Source organism: Anomaloglossus baeobatrachus, chromosome 3 (genome assembly GCF_048569485.1).
Source record: "Anomaloglossus baeobatrachus isolate aAnoBae1 chromosome 3, aAnoBae1.hap1, whole genome shotgun sequence".
NCBI classification, from domain to species: domain Eukaryota; kingdom Metazoa; phylum Chordata; class Amphibia; order Anura; family Aromobatidae; genus Anomaloglossus; species Anomaloglossus baeobatrachus.
This window is the reverse complement of record NC_134355.1, coordinates 523967438-523976468: the sequence shown is the minus strand read 5'-3', so window position 1 is coordinate 523976468 and position 9031 is coordinate 523967438. Positions and strand designations below refer to the sequence as shown.

Here is a 9031-nt window from a genome sequence, read left to right as displayed (position 1 = left end):
AATCGCATGTAGCTTTTACACGCTACAATATTACTTACGATGCTGGATGTGCGTCACTTACGACGTGACCCTGCCGACACATCGTCAGATTTATTGTAGCGTGTAAAGCGAAGAGAAGATGATGCTGGGGAAAGACAGCGGGAAGCCGGTCAGCTTAAAAGTACAACTAAGTTACGAACAACCAACCACTGAGGTGAACTGCGAGTGGTCCAGGGACCGGTTGTGATCCAAGTCATGATTAGAGAGGCAGCTTTTGTTCAGATGCACGGAATCCTGGAAGTTTTGCCTCTTGAAATATTGCAAGGAGAGAAAAGGATGTCAAATCCGGGACTTTTTGTTGTTGGCTGAGGACGGACAAAGTTTGTGTGAACCCTGCCTTGTTTTCTTGTTCACATTATCCCTTCCCCTACATTATTGAATGGTGCTGAGCCACTGGAGGGTCCTACAGGGGCCAGGGTCATTCCAACCCAGCAGAAGAGGATGTTATTAATAATAATAATAATAATAATAATATTTATTATAGCGCCATTTATTCCATGGTTCTGTACATGTAAAAAGGTATACATAATAGAGACAAGTAAAATAATCGTGAACAATACAAGACACAAACTGGTACAGGAGGAGAAAGAACCCTGCCCACGAGGGCTCACAGTCTACAAGGGATGGGTGAGGATACAGTACATGAGGGTAGAGATGATCATGCGGTGCTAAAGTGGACTGAGGGTCACTACAGGTTGTATGCTTGTCGGAACAGGTGGGTCTTTAGGTTCATTTTGAAGCTATCATCCGCCTCTTGGAGCAACGCCTGTTGTTTATTTCTGTTATGTATGATGTGGTTGGTGTCTTTCACGTTGTCGCATGGTCGAGTATGACCATGGTTTAAGAGGGGAGGAAATTAAGTGGGCGACAATGGTTATTGCATTTCTGCCCATGAAGACAGCAATGGCGTTATTGTCTTGTCATGTACTGTAGTGTGATTAATGTCCCAGTTAGATCTGATGCAACCCAGAGGGAAGTTGAACTGTGTCTAATACTGTTGTGCAAAACTGTAACGTGCTGCAATATATGTACCCACTATCTGAAATGTAAAGTTGTGAACAAGAATGAACCATACAGTAAAGATCTTTGATTTAAAATACACAGTTGGCCTCCTTGGGCTTGTAAGTCATCATCCAGTCCTTGCTAGCTGACAACAACAGTAGTATGCGGTATATATGGGTTCCCAACATGCAAGGCCAAAGTCCATGCACCCAGCCAGGACAAAGTATTTCATGTAGCATGTCAGCGCGTTCGGTGTAAATCCCTCTCCCACAACTACCGCATCACTCTGCACAGAGATGATACATAACTATCACAGGGTGTGATGTAGTGATGTGTCGGTCGCGAACGATCCGACACAAAGATCCGGCTCCCTGCAGTGACTGACAGGGGCCGGATCACCAGTGAGAGCCACTAAAATCTCTAAATGGCTCTTTTTGCTCCTGAAACCCTGCCCACCCGAGGCTAAACCCTGCCTACTCAACGATCTAATTGGTCACTTGTAAGTGGGCGGTGTTTAGCCGCAGGTGGGCGTGGTTTCGGCGGCATTACTATAATCTTAAATATGTGTTCACCTGGGGTGAACACATATTTAATAAGGAGCTGAGAACGATCTGAATGAGCCGGCTCTTTTTGGTGAGCGGAGCCATGGGAACTGGATCACCAAAAAGAGCCGGACTGCCCATCACTAGTGTGATAGAATAACCGGAGACCAGGGCTCCTAAACTGGTCCTAAGGCAAGGTGGGCCTTAGCTGGCTCTGAGCTCAAAGATACGTCTGATGATGATGTCTGGGCCGCCTTCCTTACCCTGCTCCTGTACAGCCCTGGTCTAATAGCCCCTCTCTCTCACCCCAGGAGAGGGCCGGGAAAGGGGTGGTAGAATCCACAGATAAGGACAAGCAGGAGGGGAAACCAAAACTTCAAAACTTGATCACACAGCACACTCACACAGAGGTTTTAGGCAACAAGGGAAAAGGAGGAAAATAACAGCAGGTAGGACATAACAAGACGATGTGAGAACTCCATGCATAAAACAGACATGCATAGACCAAAAAGAAAAAAACTCCTAAAAACAATTATTTATTTATTAATATTAAAATTGTAGATATAGCCACTGCTAATCCAGAATAACTACAGTGATATGTTAAGGTGAGTGAAATAGGGTGATAGACTCGATTGGTGGGGACAGTGCAAATAATTTCCTGTTCTCAAGGTAGGGGCAACGTTAGTAGTTGCACTAGTCTTATTCAGATTCAAGAAAGCGTGGTTTAGGGGATGACCTATCTCTCCCTCCCTTGCTCCTACCTACCAGCGGAGGTGTACCATAAATTATTGGGTACCCCCCGCTCCACGTCGTCTCTCCCTAATATCTCCCTTCAGACCAATCGCCAAGACCCGGGAGACCCACCACCAAAGAAGATATGTGCAATTAGTCACAGTACTAAAGGATAATTAGATATTTTAAAACTTAATCTAGATATTAGATAAATCTCAGATCAAAAATAGTTCTTATATATACATGGATATAAATTCCAGCAGGAATTGGTTTGTCTGCCGAAATCATCCAGTATAAATCCCAATTTTTGTTTATCTATGAACATGGATATAAAGTCCCAGCAGGGAATAACTTATCTGCCGAGACCATCCAGTATTCTATCCCTAGATATTTTAAAACTTAATCTAGATATTAGATAAATCTCAGATCAAAAATAGTTCTTATATATACATGGATATAAATTCCAGCAGGAATTGGTTTGTCTGCCGAAATCATCCAGTATAAATCCCAATTTTTGTTTATCTATGAACATGGATATAAAGTCCCAGCAGGGAATAACTTATCTGCCGAGACCATCCAGTATTCTATCCCGACGCGTTTCCCCCCTATGTTTTTTAGGGGTTCATCAGGGGACTGATCCGGATTAATTCTAGGAAAAAACAAAATATCCAAGACATAATATCAGAGTCTATCTCAATAGACCATACAATACATAATAAAGGAATGGAACTGCCAGTAACAGCAAATGGAGGGGGCATACCTTATATCTTAATGACTGATGGTCGCATCAACAGTGTGGCACCAACCGCCCATCACAGGGGCATTTACTCCGTCCTGAGACACTGCTCTCAATAATCTGCAGGTCCCATAACGTCAACTACCAAAAATAACATATAATAATATATTTTTGGCTTCCTTTCAAACAGCCATAAGGTTCTCACATAGGCTATGGAGCTCCTCACATTGTCAAAGGAAAAAAGACATACCTTATAACTCAAAGAGTGTCAGTCACTGCGGCAACATGGCATAAATCGCCCACAATAGAGCACCCAATCTGTAGGGGAACGCCGCCTCTGTTGTCCCGCAGGTCCCACGGTGTCAGCCTGCGTGTCACACATCTTCCCCCTCTCTCTTTCAGTGTCTTATACACTATGGGAACTCACAATTCCCGCCTCCCAGTGACGCGAGCCGGAAGTGCCGGGTGTCTCACCTCCGTATCCGCTCCCTGGGATTCTAGTATGCCGTGCCACATCAATCAGCCGGAAGTGTTCCGAGGATCGCTTCCGTGCCTGCGCAGTACAGTGTGTTCAATGACACGCAGCCCGGAAGTAGTCTTCCCACGTCACATCCGGTGCGTATCCTTTAGGATCATCCTCACAGTCTGCCGGACATAATAGCCCACTGGAGGCAATCTGTGACGTCATTTCCAACGTGCAGCTCCTAAATGTATCCCCGCATATGCTGCATGCAGCAGTTCCTAGTAGAAATTAGTATATGTAATTCACCTATCGTTAGTGAAAACCTGCACCTAACTGCACCCATGTAAGATAGATATATGTACAAGTAGATACGGCTACTGACAGCAAATATCACTGTCAGGCAAAACAGCAATAAAATTATTGAAAATTATTCAGGCTACACATATACTTATAATACCTCTCAGGTATAGCTATTTATACTCATTTGATGCTTTTTAGATGAAACTGGTATAGCTCAGAACCTCATTTAGTCCATTTGGACTGACTGTTTCAAGTAGAAATGTCCACCGTGCCTCTCTCTGGAGGATTTTAATATCCCAGTTCCCTTTCCTGATTGGTCTTGGGACAACTTCAATTCCCTGAAATCTTATACTTTTAGGATCTCCTCCATGACACATATTAACATGCCTCGCTATAGGCGTCTCTCGTTTATGAATTATATCGCCTACGTGTTCCCCTATACGGACACGCAGCTGCCGTTTTGTCTTACCGATATAACTAAGCGGGCATGTACAGGTGCATCTATATACTACACCCTCCGTCCGACAGTTCGTGAAGTCCCTAATGTGAAAAACCCTTCCCGATTGTTGGTTGTTAAAGGTTTTACTCTGATCAATATATGGGCAAAACTTGCAGGACCCACACCTAAAAGTCCCATGAGGCTTTCTTTCTAACCATGATCCTGATGCTTTCTCTGCCACATAGTGGCTATGGACCACAAAATCTTTAATGGTTTTGCCTCTTCTGTAGGTGACACTCGGGTGTGGTGTAATATATTCACATATATCAGGATCCGATCTCAAGATCCCCCAGTGTCGTCTTAGTATGTGCATGATCTTACTATTTTCATCATCATAGGAGCCAATCAGTCTAGTGATCTTATCTTGTCCAGATTTAAGTTTTGGGGCTAACAATGTGACCCTCTTTTGGCCCCAAGCAGATCTAAAGGCTGTCTGAATGACGTGTTCAGGGTACCCCCTATCTCTGAAGTTATCTCCAAGTCCCACTGACCTCTGTTGAAAATCATGTAGCGAGGAACAGTTTCTCCTAAAACGGAGAAACTGCCCCTTTGGTATGCCCCTACGTAGAGGTTCCGGATGGTGACTCTGCCACCTCAGCAAACTGTTTGTTGCCGTTGGTTTGCGATAGACTGTAGTTCCCAGGGTCCCATCAACATTTTTAGTCAACAGGATATCTAGGAAAGGCAGTCTATCACCTCCCACCTCACAGGTGAAGTTGAGTCCAAAATTGTTCTTATTCAAGTGTGCCACAAACTTCAGGAAGGATGCTGCATCCCCCCTCCAGAGGACGAGGATGTCATCTATGTAGCGCCCCCAGAAGGTAATCTGGGGGTTCCACGTGACATCCTCGTCCCCAAAGACCACTGCATCCTCCCACCAGCCCAGGTATATGTTTGCAAAAGTGGGAGCACAGGGGCTCCCCATTGCGGTACCCCTGAGCTGGTGGTAGAACTTGTTATGGAAGGTAAAGTAATTATGAGTAAGCACAAAGGTAAGGAGTTTGATTATGAACCTATTGTGTTCTCTATATTGTACCCCTCTTGTCTCCAGGAAATACTCAACCGCTCTGATACCATTATCATGTGGTATACAACTATACAGTTGTTCAACATCAATTGATGCAAGTATAGTGTCCTCATCAATGTGTATACCTTCTATTTTACTCAGTAGGTCTGATGTGTCCCTGATGTACGAGGGCTGTATGTTCACAAACTCCCTCAGAACCCTATCCAGATAGATACTGGGGTTTTGGCCCATAGCATCAATACCTGACACTATGGGTCGTCCCCTAAGGGGATGTATCCCCTTGTGGATTTTGGGTGTGGAGTAAAAAGTTGCTATTGTCACCTCCTTTGGAGCCAGAAAATCCATTTCATCCTTCGATATGAGGGTCAACTCAAAGCCTTCCTGTACAATTTCAGTGAGGGCTATCATAAATGCAGATGTAGGATCTCCTGGTAGGACTGCATATGTGGCTCTATCTGAGAGTAATTGGAGGCACATAGAGCGGTATTGTTCCGTATTCATAACCACAATATTGCCCCCCTTGTCGGAGGGCTTTATTGTTATGGCTTTATTCTGGTCAAGGGACACAAGGGCTTCTCTTTCTCTTTGTGTCAAATTACTTTTACTGCTGGTTAATCCAGGTCTTATTTTACGTATCTCCTTGGTCACCAGTGAAGAGAATATATCAATACTCGTACACTCAGTGGGGGGAGGCATCTTCCTGTTCTTTGGTTTTAGGTCAGTGAATGGACCAAACCCCTTATCCGTCCTGTTATCCTCTGATAGACTTGCCAATAGTCTCACGTCTGGGAGCATATCAGGGGATATTCCTAGTTTCTGACATTCGTTCAGGTCATTGTGCTTAAAGTACTTCCTCCATCTGAGTTTCCTCAGGAATAATTCGAGGTCTTTAGCCCAGACAAAGGAATCAAACCGTGTAGTGGGAACAAAGGATAGACCATATCCAAGGACCCTCTCTTCCATTTCGGACAGTCTATAATCAGATAGATTGACAATCTGTTGGCCATCTGTTTGGCCTCCATTTACCATTTTTTGGCCCTTCTGTTCTGTCTTTTTCGGAAGGGATAGGGGTCCCTCATCCCTAAAAAATTGTTTTGGTGCACAAAGGAGGTTGGTGGTCCAAAGGAAGATGAGGATTCTGAACCCGAGGTATGTGCTCCCCGTTGGTCCTGATTCCCAAAATGATTTTTGTTTTCCCCCAGGGCACCACATCCTCTGATACCACCACGTCCAGCAGACTGTACACCTCCCCGTGATCTATTTTGACCCCTCTCTCTGGATCTGCTCTCAGAGTCTGAGAGGTCCGAGGATGATATATCACCTCCTCCTTCTGTGAGATTAAAGGCCCTTCTCTCTTTAAAATCTTCCAGATCCCTGACAAAGTGTTTGTGTTTACGGCTCTTAAGGTTTTGTTGGTATTTCTCCACTGCACCTTGTAGTGCCAATTCTTTGATCTGGAAGTCAGAGTCGTTATTAAATTTTAGGGCCTCTTCCCTGAGAGTAGTGAGGATCTTGTTGGTCTCCTCAAATTTCTTTTTCTCCTCTTCTAGGAGGATATTCATGAAGCGAAGTGAGGAGGCCACACACTCTTCCTCCCACCTTTTCAGGAGGAGGGGGGTCCTTACTCTTTCTGCTGGAATCAGATTGATTCTCAATCCTCTGGGCACTATATTATTTTTTATATAGTGTTCCAGGGATTGTAGTTCCCACCAGCTTTTTGCATTATCTATGTAAGCTGTTTGTAGTTCAGAAAACACCACTCTGAGATTTCTTTTAGTTGGATTTGTTTCAAGGTTTTTGTCAGAGAAAACCTCTTCAGCATCACTGAGCCATCTATTGCTATTAATAGGTCCCGAGAGGAAGCCAGCCATGTCAATTCTATAACCAAAACTACCATATACTGATAGGAGTAATTGTAGCATAGACCAAAAAGAAAAAAACTCCTAAAAACAATTATTTATTTATTAATATTAAAATTGTAGATATAGCCACTGCTAATCCAGAATAACTACAGTGATATGTTAAGGTGAGTGAAATAGGGTGATAGACTCGATTGGTGGGGACAGTGCAAATAATTTCCTGTTCTCAAGGTAGGGGCAACGTTAGTAGTTGCACTAGTCTTATTCAGATTCAAGAAAGCGTGGTTTAGGGGATGACCTATCTCTCCCTCCCTTGCTCCTACCTACCAGCGGAGGTGTACCATAAATTATTGGGTACCCCCCGCTCCACGTCGTCTCTCCCTAATATCTCCCTTCAGACCAATCGCCAAGACCCGGGAGACCCACCACCAAAGAAGATATGTGCAATTAGTCACAGTACTAAAGGATAATTAGATATTTTAAAACTTAATCTAGATATTAGATAAATCTCAGATCAAAAATAGTTCTTATATATACATGGATATAAATTCCAGCAGGAATTGGTTTGTCTGCCGAAATCATCCAGTATAAATCCCAATTTTTGTTTATCTATGAACATGGATATAGCCTTTAGATCTGCTTGGGGCCAAAAGAGGGTCACATTGTTAGCCCCAAAACTTAAATCTGGACAAGATAAGATCACTAGACTGATTGGCTCCTATGATGATGAAAATAGTAAGATCATGCACATACTAAGACGACACTGGGGGATCTTGAGATCGGATCCTGATATATGTGAATATATTACACCACACCCGAGTGTCACCTACAGAAGAGGCAAAACCATTAAAGATTTTGTGGTCCATAGCCACTATGTGGCAGAGAAAGCATCAGGATCATGGTTAGAAAGAAAGCCTCATGGGACTTTTAGGTGTGGGTCCTGCAAGTTTTGCCCATATATTGATCAGAGTAAAACCTTTAACAACCAACAATCGGGAAGGGTTTTTCACATTAGGGACTTCACGAACTGTCGGACGGAGGGTGTAGTATATAGATGCACCTGTACATGCCCGCTTAGTTATATCGGTAAGACAAAACGGCAGCTGCGTGTCCGTATAGGGGAACACGTAGGCGATATAATTCATAAACGAGAGACGCCTATAGCGAGGCATGTTAATATGTGTCATGGAGGAGATCCTAAAAGTATAAGATTTCAGGGAATTGAAGTTGTCCCAAGACCAATCAGGAAAGGGAACTGGGATATTAAAATCCTCCAGAGAGAGGCACGGTGGACATTTCTACTTGAAACAGTCAGTCCAAATGGACTAAATGAGGTTCTGAGCTATACCAGTTTCATCTAAAAAGCATCAAATGAGTATAAATAGCTATACCTGAGAGGTATTATAAGTATATGTGTAGCCTGAATAATTTTCAATAATTTTATTGCTGTTTTGCCTGACAGTGATATTTGCTGTCAGTAGCCGTATCTACTTGTACATATATCTATCTTACATGGGTGCAGTTAGGTGCAGGTTTTCACTAACGATAGGTGAATTACATATACTAATTTCTACTAGGAACTGCTGCATGCAGCATATGCGGGGATACATTTAGGAGCTGCACGTTGGAAATGACGTCACAGATTGCCTCCAGTGGGCTATTATGTCCGGCAGACTGTGAGGATGATCCTAAAGGATACGCACCGGATGTGACGTGGGAAGACTACTTCCGGGCTGCGTGTCATTGAACACACTGTACTGCGCAGGCACGGAAGCGATCCTCGGAACACTTCCGGCTGATTGATGTGGCACGGCATACTAGAATCCCAGGGA

The 9031-nt window shown here is 43.7% G+C and overlaps 1 long non-coding RNA gene across 1 annotated transcript; it reads right to left on the bottom strand.

Annotated features, from left to right (window-relative positions):
* Window positions 1-2742: 2742 nt before the first annotated feature.
* On the bottom strand, window positions 2743-3537 carry LOC142295492 (uncharacterized). Its single transcript, XR_012751471.1, has 3 exons — window positions 3302-3537; window positions 3076-3192; window positions 2743-2964 (listed from the first exon to the last, which is right to left on the bottom strand). It is a non-coding gene; the product is annotated as an uncharacterized LOC142295492 (long non-coding RNA).
* Between the last annotated feature and the right edge of the window lie 5494 nt (window positions 3538-9031).